Below are 16,386 nucleotides of genomic sequence, written 5' to 3'. Positions count from 1 at the left end.
TTCGCCTTTCCCCCCAATGATTTGGAGAAAGATAAGGAAGTTACAAATACCAAAAAATGTATGTAACACAAACCTGAAAAGAATCATTCAAAGTGAACAACTGTTATTGGGCTACAGTCCCCACCCCACTGTCCTTGTACAGGCTGGCGTGGGTGGGATTATAGAACAGCACATGAGCATAAAAATAGAGTTAGGGTTTAGATCATAGTAGGTAAGCAAGATTTAATCATATGGTTGCCAAAATGGCCAATCTGATCTTTGGCTACTTGATTAAAATTGTAATACCTAGAATGAGGAAAAAATTTCCAGTCTACTGGGGACATATGTCAACCACAGCACAGGTGTTCATTTCAAACAGTTCCTTTCTGCTTTTTATCCCAACTTTTTATTATAACAAATTTCAAACATATAGAAAAGTTGAAATTATACTACAATGAACACTTGTGTATTTATCACACAGAAACAACAATTTTTAACAATTTGCCATATTTGCTTTATTCATTCATATATGTGTATGTTAGAATATATGTATATACGTGTATATGTTTGTGCATGTGTGCATGTGTGTAAGAATATGCACTGTATTTGTATGTGTGTATATGTATATGTGTACTTTTTTTCAGAGCAATTTAAAAGTAAATTGTAGATATCAAGGTACTCTATCCTTGAACACTTTAGCCTACATCTTCCAGGAACAAGGACACCTCTTATATAATCACCATCCTACCATCATGAGCAAGAAGATTGACAATAATTCCTAAATATAATCGAACTTTCGGTTCATATGAAAATTTTCCCAGTTGTCTCTAAAATGTCTTTTATAGCTATTTGAGTCAGTTCTTCAATAAGTGAACTAAATCTACTTTCTGTTTATTTATTTTTCTTTCTTTCTTACTACTCACTCTGGCAATGAATTGAGTAAATCATGGTACAATTCACTGAGAATGGCCGTGTAGGATGAAGAGCAAGTTTTGAGAAGGAAAACAAGTTCCATCCTATGAATTTTGAATGTAGGTCTGGAGCTCAGCAGAGAAGTCAGGACTAATGGTACATATTTGGGAGCTGTCAGACCAGAGGCAGTAGCTAAAATGTTAGGAGTGGGCCGGGTGCAGTGGCTCACACCTGTAATCTCAGCACTTTAGGAGGCTGAGGTGGGTGGATCACCTGAGGTCAGGAGTTTGAGAGCAGCCTGGCCAACATGGTGAAACCCCGTCTCTACTAAAAATACAAAAATTAGGTGGGCGTGGTGGCTTGTGCCTGTAATCCCAGCTACTCCGGAGGCTGAGGCAGGAGAATCACTTTAATTCAGGAGGCAGAGGTTGCAGTGAACTGAGATGGCACCACTGCACTCCAGCCTGGACCACAGAGTGAGACTTTGTCTCAAAAATAAATGAAATAAAATAAAACGTCAGGAGTGCAGGAGATCGTCTAGGGACACTGTTGTCACCATCATCATCATTACCATCTATTGACTTCACAACCTATCTGGCATTGTACTAAGCACTTATTATCATTAGTTCATTTTCTTACAACAATCTTCTGTGATAGGTATGATTACCTTCATTTTTGTGGGAAGGACGCAGTCTCAGAGTGGCTTCGTAACTTGCACAAGTGATCGTGGCTACTGCATCTGGGAGCTGAGTCGCCCCCCTGTCTGGTGGCACAGTCCCTGCGTGCGCTACTGTCTGGCCTGGAAAGGAGACCCAGAGATGCTTGAGCGTGGGGAGGAGGGATTTACCACAGGATCCTGGGAAGAAAAGGCCAGAGAAAACCAGAAAGAAAGGATATTGGGGAAACCGAGGGAAGAAGAAGTCTCAAGAAAGAGGCTGTGGCGCATATTCACTCATTCCTGGATTCACTCAACAGATATTTTTGGGACCAACAGTTTCAGGCACTGTGACTGGCCCAAGAGTAGGGTGGTGAGTAAGACAGGCAGTCTTGCTGTGGAGAGGAAGGGTGCATGAGCTGTCGCCGAAAGGCCGGCATGGGAATCCCAGGAGGACAATTCTTATGGGGACATGTGGAGGCTACTGGTGGCTCCTGACCAGCAGTTCCAGAGAAACAGTAGGCAGAGGAAAGGACAGGAGGCAAAGTCAGCCCCTAAAGATGGGAACTTCTGGAGGTGTGGCTGAGAAAGGAAGGAGAGACACAGTTGGTAGATGGGGAACTGGGAGTCGAAGGGTTGTTTTGTTTTCCAAAGAATGGGAGAGACTTCAGAGGGTTTCTCATTATAAAAAAGGAAGAGAGTAGACAGGAAAAGGTTAAATATAAAGGCAAACCAAGGAAGAACAGAGGGACGGCAGGAGAGATGTATAGTGAAGGCAGGGCTGCGGGTCCCAGTGGACAGGGCAGTGCACCTGTTTCTCTGAAACTGATGGGGAAGGGACAGAGGGAAGGGACTGCATTAGACTGTGGAAACAGGGGCCAGGGGAAGGTCAGTGCCTTTGTTTTCTTGGTAAGCAGAATGCGCTTAGTGAAGTGGAGTGAAGATAATCAAGTCGTGGTGAGAACAACCGTGATGGTTATCATCAGATTAACAATAATAGGCTGAACTCTTTGAACTTGCTGGGGTCTGATGACATGAGACCTATAAGAATGGTTTCTCAGGAGAAAGTTTGGAGGAGGCTAAGTGGCTGTCACAAACTCGTCTCTTCCTTCCCAACAGCGACGCCTTGGGAATCCCTTAGATACGGCCTCAAAGTACTGACCAGAGAGCCACATAAGGCACTGCCTCCAACCCCTCTCCTGAGCCCACACACCCTGCCCTGCTCCTCATGTGACAGTCCCCATCTTCCCCAGGTCATGCAGATATGTACACTTTTTTTTTTAATGAAAGTTCTCACAGATTTATTAATGAACCCATCTGACTAGTGCAGAACATATAAACAAAGAGAAAAAAATATATTCCCAGTAAAACATGTCCAAGTGTCCAGATAGTGGTGACATTTTCAGCTTGACATGGCGATGATGACCTTGATGCAGCATAAATATGTGTGCCATCTCATGTGCAATTCCTTACAGACCCAGCTTGGTTATTCTCCAATGTCTCCTCTTGGACTTGCACCTGACTTATCACCAGTTTTCATCTGAATCCATTGGGGAATGGGACAATTTTGCTTTTGTGTCTTGGCCAGGAATCGCTTGACCCTGAAAGTCTTGTGAGAAGAAATGGTGAGAAATGGAGTCACCCACCCACACCACGATGGCGGAGAAAGCCAGATCACGCACTTTTAAGATTCTCTGGGGCCTGACTCTGAACTCCAGTTAGCTGGGCATCCAGACAGCTTTGTGGAAAGGAGAGTGTTCTCACTGGGCCTGCAGGGCTTTTCCCAGGTAGGACGCTGCAGTGTGAAGAATGATGTGAGCATGGTCAGGAGCAAGAAGGCAAGTGAATCTGTTTGGCTGGTGAAAACTAAGCAGCCTCCAATGACCTTGAATTTCAACAAAGGGGCGTAGGCTTTTTTCTGTGGGTACAGGATGCCTGGAAACTTTGGAGAACTTGAGAAACAGTGTGGGCTTGTGAGAGCAGATCTCTCTAAGACAGGGCGTCTGGGGTGGCTGGGGGAAATGCGGAAGGGAAGAGAAGACAGCCCTGATTGTGAGTGCTTGGTAGAAGGGAGACAAAATTCCCCATTTGTCTCATCTGCTGCTTAATGGAAACTCCAGAATTCTCTCTGACTGTTTGCTCTGGGGGAGCTCATGGCTCCCCTCTCCAGCCTGGGAGACAAGGTATCACTCACCCCATTGCTGAATTCTCACTGGACTTCTTCCCTCCAAATCAGCAGTGGCTTCTGCCAGGGGACATCTTGAAGGAAGGAAAGGACAGCTTTGCCTCCTGTCTGTCCCCACCTTTGGCCAAGCTTCTCTAGGACAATTGTCCTTCATATTTTTTATCCTCAAAATGAATTTTGAAAAACTATATATCTTTTGTGTGCGTTTTTAAGTCAACATCTAAAATTTTTGGTAAGTTTAAGCAGTGGCAAAGGATGCCCTTTATACTAATATGTGAACATGGACATTTTAAATAAAAATAATTATATTTCTCCTTTAAAATGTAACAGTGGTGATATGGTTTGGATATTTGTCTCAGCCAAATCTCATGTTGAGATGTAATCCCCAGTGTTGGAGGTGGGGCCTGGTGGGAGGTGATTGGATCATGGTGGTGGATTTCTCACAAATAGTTTAGCACCATCCCCTTGGTGCTCTCCTCGTGATACTGATTTCTTACATGATCTGGTCATTTAAAAGTGTGTGGCATCTTCCCCATCATTCTCCCTTGCTTCCGCTCCTGCCATGTGAGATGCCTGCTCCCACATGGCATGATTGGGAGCTTCTTGGAGCCTTCCCAGAAGCTGAGCAGATGCCCATGCCATGCTTCCTGTACAGCCTGCAGAACCAGGAGCCAAATAAAACTTTTTTCTTTACAAATTACCCAGCCTCTGGTATTTCTTTATAGCAATTCAAGAACAGCCTACCACGGCCTGGCACAGTGGCTCACGCCTGTAATCCCAGCCCTTGGGAGGCCGAGGCAGGCAGATCACCTGAGGTCAGGTGTTGTGGGAAGTCAGGGACCCCAAACAGAGGGACCGACTGAAGCCATGGCAGAAGAACATGGATTGTGAAGATTTCATGGACATTTATTAGTTCCCCAAATTCATACTTTTATAATTTCTTATGCCTGTCTTTACTGCAATCTCTAAACACAAATTGTGAAGATTTCATGGACATTTATCACTTCCCCAATCAATACCCTTGTGATTTCCTATGCCTGTCTTTACTTTAATCTCTTAATACTGTCATCTCATAAGCCAACGAGGATGTGTGTCACCTCAGGACCCTGTGATAATTGCATTAACTGCAGAAATTGTAGAGCATGTGTGTTTAAACAATATGAAATCTGGGCACCTTGAAAAAAGAACAGGATAACAGCAACGTTTAGGGAACAAGAGAGATAACCTTAAACTCTGACCGCCGGTGAGCTGGGCGGAACAGAGCCATATTTCTCTTCTTTCAAAAGCAAATGGGAGAAATATCACTGAATTATTTTTCTCAGCAAGGAACATCCCTGGGAAAGAGAATACGCGCCTGGGGATGGGTCTATAGACGGCCCCCTTGGGTGTGGCCATCTTCTATGGTCGAGACTGTAGGGGTGAAATAAACCCCAGTCTCCTATAGTGCTCCCAGGCTTATTAGGAAGAGGAAATTCCCGCCTAATAAATTTTGATCAGACCTGTTGCTCTCAAAACCCTGTCTCCTGATAAGATGTTATCGATGACAATGGTGCCCAAAACTTCATTAGCAATTTTAATTTCACCCCGGTCCTGTGGTCCTGTGGTCTCGCCCTGCCTCCATTTGCCTTGTGATATTCTATTACCTTGTGAAGTACGTGATCTCTGTGACCCACACCCTATTCGCACACTCCCTCCCCTTTTCAAAATCACTAATCAAAACTTGCTAGTTTTGCGGCTTGTGGGGCATCATGGAACCTACCAATGTGTGATGTCTCCCCCGGACACCCAGCTTTAAAATTTCTCTCTTTTGTACTCTGTCCCTTTATTTCTCAAACCAGCTGATGCTTAGGGAAAACAGAAAATAACCTACGTGACTATCGGGGCAGGTTCCCCGATAGTCGGGAGTTCAGAACTAGCCTGACCCGACATGGAGAAACCCTGTCTCTACTAAAAAAAATACAAAATTAGCCGGGCGTGATGGTGCCTGACCGTAATCCCAGCTACTTGGGAGGCTGAGGCAGGAGAATTGATTGAACCCAGTGGGTGGAGGTTGCGGTGAGCTGAGATCGCGCCATTGCACTCCAGCCTGGGCAACAAGAGCCAAACTCCGTCTCAAAAAAAAAAAAAAAAAAACAGCCTGCATACAAATGGAATACAAATACCCAAATAATTTGATACCCACCATTATCTATTACAAAAACAAACAAAACATAGCAAGTTCATCTTTAATGTTGGGAATGTGTATAATAGAATTTTAAAAAAATTTTGGTGACCATAAATGTTTAAAAAATTTTTCTTTTGAATTGAGTTATCCATAGAGTTAGTATTAGTATACAACTGGTCAAATCAATGGACATTTTAAATGTTGATCAATAGTTATTAGATACAAAGGTTAACTTTTATCCCAAAGATAGCCCTTGTTTTGGGTGGATTCAAGGACTTTTAGTGTCTTGATCAAAGCAGGATTTCTGCCACCAGAATTCTGGATTGCCCCTTACTTGGTGTTCTGGAGGATTTGACACCTTGGGGTATGCAATTCTCAATTCTTAAGGTGGGAGAATGTCATTGTGAGAGGATGGGGGCAATGGATGTGGGCCAAGGGCTTTGAGTTTAGACTCATTCTCAGGAAGATCAGTGTCAGGAGGGCTTCAGAATTTGTAGTTAATGTCCTTCAGTTGGTTGCCCAAGGGTCTTTGGAGAGTATTCCATGGCCTCAGGTGCACTTAGCCAAAGAGAAGGGGAAGATGGACTGTGGGTGACAACAAAAACGATGATTATTTTTGGATTAATAAAAACAGGCTGACAAAGTTCAGTTAATGAATACAAGGTTATAGCTAGATAGGAGAAATCAGTTCTAGTGTTGTATAGCACTGTAGGATGACTGTGACTAACAACAATTTACTGAATATTTTTAAGTAGCTAAAAGAGCAGATTTTCTGTTTTCAACACAAGGAAATGATAAGTGCTTGAGGTGTTGGATATGTTAATTACCCTCATTTGATCATTATGCATTGTATACATGTGTCAAAATATCACACTGTATAATGCAAATATGTACAATTATAATATACTGATTACAAATAATAACAAAAGCAAAAAAAGAATTATGAGTAGCGGAGTAGTGATTTCGAAGGAGCCTGTGCTGATGATATCAAAGAGCTGCTGAAAGAAAAGTTAAACTCTTTCTTCTTGTTGAAAAAAAAAATGGGCTGAGCTATTCGAACTCTCTGATGTTTAACATTAAATGTATAAAAAGGATGACTTCATGTAGTCTAATCTAAAACCTCAGCAAGTTGTTACAGCGGTCTTATTAAGTTGTTAGCGGTCAAGTAACAGTCTAAGAACTCAACACAATGTCTTATCAAAAAACACCTCAAAATGATCTCAAAGAAGTAGGTATTTTCTTCCATTTTCTAATGAGGAGACTGGGGCTTAGAGAAGTTAAATAATTTGTTCAAAGTGACCTAGCTAGGAAGGTACTGAGCTCTAAATGAGTCTAAATGGATTGTAAATATGGTTACATTCATCTGGATGCATTTGTGGCATTGTTTCTAGAGAAAGTTCATCCAAATCAGAATATTCAGCCCTCATTCTATGAACTTGTGTTACAGGTTAAAAAAAAGCAAACAACTTTTCCTGCTCTCCTTCCTCAAATGACTTTTATAGTAAAAACAAGATAAACCAATATGCTGAAATTCAGCTTGACATCAATTGAGATAATGTAAGAAAACAGAGCCATAAAGTAGGAGCTAAAACACTAACCATAAAAGAGACCACACTCTTTGGCCCGGCAATCATGCTGTGGAAAATAGACCTCAAAAATAACCCAAAATCTATTTGCACAGGAATCTTTATAATATAGTATTTACAAGCTGGAAATGACTCAAACACCCAACCATGAATAATAAACACATGCATAGCATTTTATGGTTTACAAAGTACATTCACACGTCTTTGTCAATTTGGGCTGCCATAACAAAATGCCATAGACTGGGTGGCTTAAACAAGAAATGTATTTACCATAGTTTTGGAGGCTGGGAAATCCAAGATCAAGCTGCTGGTAGATCCAGTGTGTGGTGAGGGCTCTCACTGTAGATGGCCACCTTCTTGCTAGGTGCTTATATGGTGGAGGAAAGAGTGAGAAAGAGAGAGAGAGAAAAAAAAAGTGTGCTTTGGTCTCTTCTGCCTCTTATAAGGGTGCTGATCTCATCATAGGGGCTACACTCTTATGACCTTATGCAAAGACCCCCATCTCTACATACCATCACATTGGGGTTAGGGCATCAGCATATTTTAGGGGGGGGAGGACAGAAACATTCAGTCCGTAGCAACACACAATTATCTCCTTTGAGTCTCATCAGCCCTGCCAGGTGTAGGCCAAGAATGAATAAGTTCCCCACTGGGGCTTAGATGCGACGTGACTCTACAGGGAAGAAAATAGTGAAAGAGAAACTGGATGTGTGAGTTGTTTATCTTGTTCTTAACTCTGTTTTGGAGCTCCCTGGGCCTTATATTATTAGGTGACCACTTCTCACCTTGGCATCCCAGATGCATCACTCGCCTCTCCACACATGAGCTGGTGAGGTCGAACTGATCGTCAAGTGGCATTTCAGGAATTTGGGTTTTTGCAGGCATTCTTCCCTTTGCCTGCAACCCTCTTCGCCTGGTTAACATCTTCTGATACATTGAAGATGCAGCACAGACAACGCCTCATCCCGAAAACCTTCATCCTCCCCTCGAGGCTTGGGCTCCTGCAGGACCACTCCACTGCACAGCTCACCCCCTGGCTATTGTGACACACCTGTGCTGGTAAAGAGCAGAGCCTGGTGGTGCCAGAAGCATCTCATTGCCTGGGAGAACAGCGCTCTGTGAAAGGATGGAGCCCTGAAGGAAAGAATGGCCCCATGCCATCTGGACTTAATATTTCCCTCTTTCCCTGAAGACATAATCAGGACCGATCCTCCAGCATCCCCATCCCTGTCTTCCTCAGCCACCTGCAGAAACACAAGCCCTGCAGGGTGTCCAACATCCTCCAGCCCTGCTCCCTGTGCATGTCCTTGGCCTCCCACTGTACCCCTGGAATTCCAGGTCCAACAGTGATGCCCCTCTGTCTTCAACCTGTTCTCTGCATATCCCCTCCCTGTCCTAACAGAAACTTCTCTGTCCCCCAAGGTCTCTGCTTTCTCTGAAGCCCACACAAGCAAGGCCTTTTCTTTTCTCATACTCAACATAGCCTGCACCTAGTGGTAGGGGCTGTGTCCTACTTGCTCCACTTTCTGTCTCTCAACCATTAATCTCCCTTTTCTCTAAAACCTCTAGCCCCTCATGCCTCCATGCTCCTTCTTGTTACCCACCCTCCTTCTTCCTCATCCTGAGGACTTCAGGGCCAGCTCCCTGTCTTCCTCTCTTCCTCACCCCTATCCCAGGCCTTGGTGATCACAGCCTCCATGCAGATAACCCACCCAGCACCCTTCTCTCCTCTTCACTTTCTGATTTTACTTGACCTCAGCCTCACATTCCCACTGTTGGTAGGTTTCAGTCTGGAGGCCGTCTCTCCTGTGTGGTTGCTGACTGTTGAAGTGACCCAGGATCCATGGAGCCCATTGCTCTTCTCTGGCCAATACAGCCTGCCCAGGTGACCTCCCGAGTTGCATGGCCATAGATGCCATCTCTGTGCCAAGGGGTCCTGTCTCCCCTCAGGCCATGACTGCTCCCAGTCCTTCCATATTCTCCTCCTCTCCTTCCCCTGCCAACTCCCACTCACCCTTCAAAGCCCAGGTCACAGTCTGTGGCAACTTCTGGAACTCCACTGGGGAGATGTAGTTCCTCCCTTTCTGTGCTCCAGGGACACTTGTACCTCCACTAAGTTGGTCCATGGCACGCCATGTCTTTCTCTTACAAGCCCCTCAAAGGCTGGAACCATGGATTACTAATCTTTATACCAACAAGTATAGTGGAACATTGTAAAAGGACAAGTGGATATGAAGAAGATGAGTAAGAAGAGGTTATAGGGTGATGTAACCCACTGGGGATTTGGTTTTGAGGGGCTCTTGGTTGAAGTGGTCCCTTTCCCACAACAGTGTTTTGGTGAAGAGTATTGTTTGGTAAATTTGTGAAGCAACTGACCCTTCAATATTGATGTGGGTAACACTTGTTAAAAATGGCAATACAACTTATTACATTTTTACCCAAAGTTGAAAAAAATGTGGTAGGCAAGAAGGAAAAGAATAAGTAAGTGAAAAAATTAACACTGTTACATTCTTCCCAAGAAGAATTTAAATTACCAGGCAACCTCCTTGGTCATTTTGCTTCATGAATGGCTTCTCTATTTATAGTCAATGTCCCTGAGACCTGAAAGACAGCAAAACCCAAGAATATGTCACTTGAGAATTCTGTTCCTGCGCCAGGCATGGTGGCTTATGCCTGTAATTCCAGCACTTTGGGAGGCCAAGAGGGGAGGATTGCTTGAGCCCAAGACATTAAGGCTGCAGTGAGCAATGATTGTGTCTCTAGCCTGGGCGACAGAATGAAACTATGTCTCAAAAAATAAAAAAAGAATTTTGTTTCTAGAAATTATTTCAAAAAATTCTTATTTGTTCTGTTAAGCAAGTTAAGTCCAATTCTGTAGCAAAGAAAAGGTCACTGCTTTGCATCCTATACCATACAAGCATATAATTTTGTCTGAAAGTCTTTGAAACCGCCGTGGGATGTAGAGAATGAAAGGAGCTGTGCTTTCCCTGGCCATCCTGAGAAAGGTTATTTAACATCCCTGGGCCTTGGCTTCCTCAACTGTGGCCATTTATAAGGTTATTAAAATTAACTTACATAACAGTTGCTAAAATTCCTAAGGTCTGGTCTGTTGTAAGCTAAAAAAATGTTCATTCCCTATTCTATTTTGATTTAACCAGAGGTTACTCTTAAAATCTGGCATTGCCTCTTTCAAGCTCTAAACTAGAGCCTCTGTTCATAGAGGAGGCATTTTCCTTACGAAGCTAGGAAATTTCATAGTGGAGTTTTCCTGCCAACTCCTACGCACCCTTCAATGAGTAAGAGTTGTCTGGTGACCAAACACAGACACTCCTTATGGAAAACCGAAAGGAGGCTTCCCTTTTGGGCGAGGGGAGGGAAGCAGAGCAGAAGCAGGTTTCAATCATGCGCTTGCCGCTTGCCACTTTCTGGTCTATATGTGTGGTTCCATCTGCCTCCACCACAGCTTCCCACCCGAGAGAGCAGGTGGGGTGGAAACTCTGGTCATGGGGGAGGCTTCCAGCCGTGAACATCTCACCATGACTCCTTCCCAGGGCATAACTCACCAACAACTCCAGCTATTAATAATTGACTGACATTAAAATTAACAGATTAAAATGTACAGGACTATGGAAGAAGCATCACCTGAAAAGTACCCACTTATCTATGTTTACTGAACAACATACTATGTCTCTCTTGGGTGAGATGAATACAGTGAATTTTTCCTTCAGAGAGTGGTGGCCAAAGGTGGGTGGAAGAGTTTCATGAAGGCTGAGATTGTGTGTTGTGATCTAACAGCGGTGCATCTTAAGTGTGTCTGTGCTGGGAGGGAGCCACCGACTGCTCTGCTAGCTGTGGCTGAGGGGAGCCTCGTGCAGGAGCTAATATTCCAGCTGGGTGTGGTCGGGAACTAGACCTTCTCCAGGTGGAAAGCGGGGCAAAGGAGGTTCTTCGGTGGGATTCCTGAAGTTGGGAAACAGGAGGACAAGGGAGACAGGCACTGGAACCACGAGGGCAGGGCTGAGGAGTTACAAGATCGGGGCAAGGGAGACAGCAGAGGTGTGCATGTGAGTGTGTCAGCCTGTGTGTCTATGTGCGAGTGTGTGTGTCCATGTGTGTCTTTACGTGTTTGTGTGTATGCGTCTATATGTGTCTGTGTGTGTATGTGTCCGTGTCTATTTGTGTGTATAACTGTGTCTGTGTCCGTGTATATGTGTGTGTGTTTGTGAGTCTGTATATCTGTGTGTGTAAGTGTGTGTATGGCTATGGGTGTGTGTGTCTCTTTAGTGTGTCTGTGAATCTGTGTGTTTGTGTGTGTGTGTGTGCTGATTTGTATGTGTGAAAGTCTGTGTGACTTATGTATGTATCTCTGTGTGTCTGTGTATGTGTGTATGTGTTTATCTGTGTGTCTTTATGTATGAGTGTGTTTCTGTATGTCTGTGTGCAAGTCTGAGTGTATGTTTTTGTGTGTATGTGTGTCTCTTTATGTGTGTCTGTGTATATATAAATCTGTGTTTATGTATGTGTGTTTCTGTGTATGTCTTTATGTGTGACTGTGTGTGTCTCTGTGTTTGTGTCTGTGTGCATGTCTTTGCCTGTGTATATGTGAGTATATGTATGTCTGTGTGTGTACGTGTGAGTGTGTGTCTCTGTGTGAGTGTGTCTCTGTGTTGGTGTCTGTGTGTATGTCTCTGCCTGTGTATATGTGAGTATATGTATGTCTGTGTGTGTATGTATTTATATGTGTCTCTGTGTGAGTGTGTCTCTATGCTTGTGTCTGTGTGCATGTGTGTGCATGTGTGTGTGGGTGCATGTCTGTGGCTCACTTAACTTCCACCCCTTAGGACCACCTGGCAGGAATTTCCGAAAGGAATGTGAGTCCTCACCGGAGTCAGGCTCAGAGCTTCAGGCTGACTCATCTGTCTTCCCAATCCAATTCTCCTGCCAGTCCTTGCACCCCTGCAAACCCACCAGTGGGAGTGCTGGATGGGCCCTGGACACTTGGCTAGGCTGCAACAATGTTTCCTAGAATCTCTTGCCCTAGTAGGATAGTTTTGGGTAAGGGTGAACAAAAGAGGAACTTGTGAGATATTTGAGAGGCAGGAGTGAAGCGGCTGCCATGACTCTGAGAAGGCCATCTTGCTCAGACGTGGAGACAGACAGATGCAGGATGCTCTGTGTCTCCCACCCACATTCTATGCTCTGCACCCAGCTCTTCTTCCTGCCTTCAGCTGCTGCTGACCAAGAGTGTCCCAGGCTAACAACCAGACACTGGTGCAGACCCAGAGGGGCAGCTGTCACCAGAGGCATCAGCTCCTCAAAATCTTCTCCCTGAGCTCCCTGCTGCAGTCACTTTGCTGGCTGGACATGCTATTGGCCTCCTGGCTTTCCTGACATGCTCCCATGTGGCTACTCACACCATTCTAAGGCAGGCTGGTTGCTGGCTCCCCTTCCAGACCTTTACTCCCCAGCATGTGGGTAAGGCTTAACTCCAATAAGGCAAGCTGCATTTCCACCATGCTCACAGTGGCGGTGGCTCCACTCCCCAGGGCCCCTGGACTGAAACCGTGGCTGTCCAGCCTGGGTTTGCATTTTCCTCTCTGGGTTGAAGGACTGCTTCTCCTTCTGCCCACAGAGCCTGGTTCCATTGCAATCTCTAGTCCAGTCCTTCTACCCTATGGTAAGTCCTTCCGGTATTTGTAAAGCTGCCACATCCTCCCAGGTTTTCAGAGGTGTTGAAGCAGAGGGTCTGGGTAGGGCCAAGGAGTCTGAATTTCTTTAACCAGGCTTCCTCCCCCACCAGGAGATTCTTCTGTAATACACAGGTTGTGTTCTAGATTAGCCCAAGGCAGCCATGGACACTATACCACATCCCCTGGCTCTTTTGTCTATACTGTACTTTGTCTGTTTCTTGTCAGTTTCACCTTCTGATTTTAGATAATGGCAGTTCACCTCCATATCCTCAGAGGACAGTTGCTGCTTTATTACCTGTTGCTAAATAAATGTTTGAGAGAAGAAAAGGAAGATGGAGAGGTGGAAACAGTGAAGATGAAACAAAGGGCCAGTCCTGGGCAGAGGTCAGGCTCAGCGAGGGCCCTAGAGGTAGGAGATAGACAGGAAGCAAGGGCACCTGCAGGGCTGGGATATTTGTCTGCCCCCAGCATAGGTCCAGGCAGGGCACACCTGCCTTCTCTGTCCACGGTCCAAGAGGCTTGACTTCCGGCAGGTGGGAAGCAGAGGCTTTCGAAGGTTGCCCCTGCTCTGACTGGCCCCAGGAGCTTGCAAGACAGCTAAGTGAGGACTGGGTGCACTCCATTGGCAGATAGAGGCAGTGTGGCCCAGGAGGACAGACACAGGCTCTGGGGCAGACAGACATGGGTTCATATCCTGGCTGCCTCTCGTTTTAGATGAGCTCCAGAACTGGGGTTCCTGTAGTACCTACGTCATCAGGGTATGGTGAGGATTTGCAGGAATGACAGAGTGCCAAGCACAATTCCTGCACACAGCAGGTCGCCAGCAGATACCATGTCCCTCCATGTCACACACACTCCTCTCAGTCCCCTTCAGTCATGACAAAATACACCCCTGAGCTGCCTGGCACTGAGGCCAGTCATCTCCTTCTATCCCTATGGCTGTTTTCACCCCAGGAACTTAGCTAGTTTGCCACTTTGCATTTTGGGGTGTCTGGGTGCTCTTTTGTTTTCCCATACTGAGCAAAGAACTGGGAAATGGTGAGCCATGGCTCAAGGATGATTCCAGGCCTGAAGGACTGATTGTTGGGTTATGGGTAGAACCTGTTCTGCCAGGTTTCCTTATATTTAGTAAACATCCTGGGGGTGATTTAGGAAGGGTTGCTGATATCCCAAGCTCAGGCATTTCTCTGAAGATTGTCGTCACCAGGTAAATGGCAGGGCCCAAAGACTGATGCTGTGTCCTCCCAGCAGACAACCACCACCTCAGGTCCTCCTGTCTGTGATCCAGCTTCCTACGATGAGCAAATAAGGTTTGCACATTCTTGGGACACATCAGGAAGCCCAGCCTAGAAGTTTCTGAGTGTTCTGACACATGGGTGTCTGAGGGAGATAGTGATGGTCGCAAGAAACAGAAGCCCCTCAAGCTCGATAAGGTGAGTATCTGATGAAGCCCAGGTGGGGGTCTCCAGGCCTTTCCCAGTGGCAGGAACTGGGAGTGGAAATCCATCAGGAGCCAGGAGCGGTGGTTTTCGCAGCTCTTGCACTGTCCTCGGGGCTACTTCCTCTAGTCTCTCTGCTCTGCGTGCTGTCTCTGTGATAGCCTCCAGCCTCACTCTGCAGCAGAGCTCTCCTCTTCCTCATCAGTGCACACAGCCCCAAAGGACTGAGAGCCTCCAGCTACTGCTAGCATCAAAAGCTGTCCTGAGCCCCCTTATCCCTTAGTTCAAATTTTTCATAGAGAAAGAATCTGATTTGCCTGCTGAGCATGCTCCTTTACCTCCCCCATCCTCAGCCTTTGAGGCAGGCTGGACAGCAGAATGGAGTCTTCTCCAGAGGCCGGGGCAGCTCATGATAGCACATAGAGCTGCGGACCACTGGAGGTCTGAGGCTGCCGCTCAGAGGACAGGTACAGTCCAGGTCACTCACTGAGTAGGTTTAACAGAGGTAGGACTCCTCACAGCAAGCCTTTGAAAATGCTGGGCTTCAACTTACATTTAGGCATCCTTGTCTGTGCCGGGTGGTATGGCATGATGGGCTAGTGCATAGGCACAAGACTGCTCCGTTGCAGAGCCGAGTCCACAGCCTGACCTTCCACATAGAGGTCCAGTGTTCCACTCATGCAGCCATGACCCGCAGGACTGGGTTTGACCAGGCCATGAATGCAAATATAGCCTGATAAGCCAGTGACTTTAGGTCCCTTCTCCAATATGGCAAGTTAGGTCCTTTACAAACCCTCTCCTTTCATTTTTGTATCTCTGAGGTGCTTAGAAAATGAATTCTGGTTAAAAAATTCTGGCCAGGGCTGGAACGAAGCCAGGACTAAGCAGCCTTGGAGATCCTGTAGATTTGTGGAGGTACCTGTCTGAATTAGAACTTGGCTCCCATCTCTCTTTTTTGCCACCCCCTTTCTCTCCAGTGACAAAGCTGACAAAGTTGGCTGCCCTGGGACCTGGTTCATATGGACTCCTGCGGGCTCTGAGCAGGTCAGCCTGCATCTTCCAGGCAGTGATAGCTTCTCCCAGGTGAGAGGCAGGACAGTCCTCCTCCGTGGCACCCTCAAGCACCCGAGCTCCAGTTCCCTCTGCAGGCCATGCCATTGATGGCACTCGCTGCCACCGCAGGTTTCTTGAACACAGGGATGAGTTCCCAGTTCAGGCACCTCACACTCTGACTTCATCTTGGCCACCTACAAGCACCCCAGGGATATCAGAAACAACTGCAGCTGGAGAGGGGCTTCTACAAGACCTCACTTGTTGCTGCAGAGAGAGGGGACCTCTGCTCCCTAGAGTGCCCTTCTCTGGCCATTCCCACTCAGGACCAGGATGCCACACTCTGAGAATCTGAGACACACAAAGGGGCCACAGGTAGGTGCTCTGGTCTCAGAGGAGTGCCCCCTGCCCACCCCCACCTCAGCCATTCCAGCACAGGCTGTGGACAGTGAGTGAGGAAGCCACCAGGAAAGGAGCCCACTATTGCTCCATGCAAACCACCCCAAACTCAGTGGCACAAGATAGTCACTTCCTGATGCTCAGGAATCCATGGGTAGGGAATCAGGGCCTGGGAAGGCCTTTCTCTGCTCCCTGGTGACTGGGGCTAGCTGGGAAGACTGGAATGCCTGGGAGGAGGCAGACAGCCAGGGCTGCGGGCCCCTTTCCAGGTGGCTTCCTCACTCACTGTCCACAGCCTGTGCTGGAATGGCTGAGGTGGGGGGTGGG

Source organism: Pongo pygmaeus, chromosome 6, assembly GCF_028885625.2.
Source record: "Pongo pygmaeus isolate AG05252 chromosome 6, NHGRI_mPonPyg2-v2.0_pri, whole genome shotgun sequence".
NCBI lineage: Eukaryota > Metazoa > Chordata > Mammalia > Primates > Hominidae > Pongo > Pongo pygmaeus.
This window is presented reverse-complemented; position numbering follows the sequence as displayed.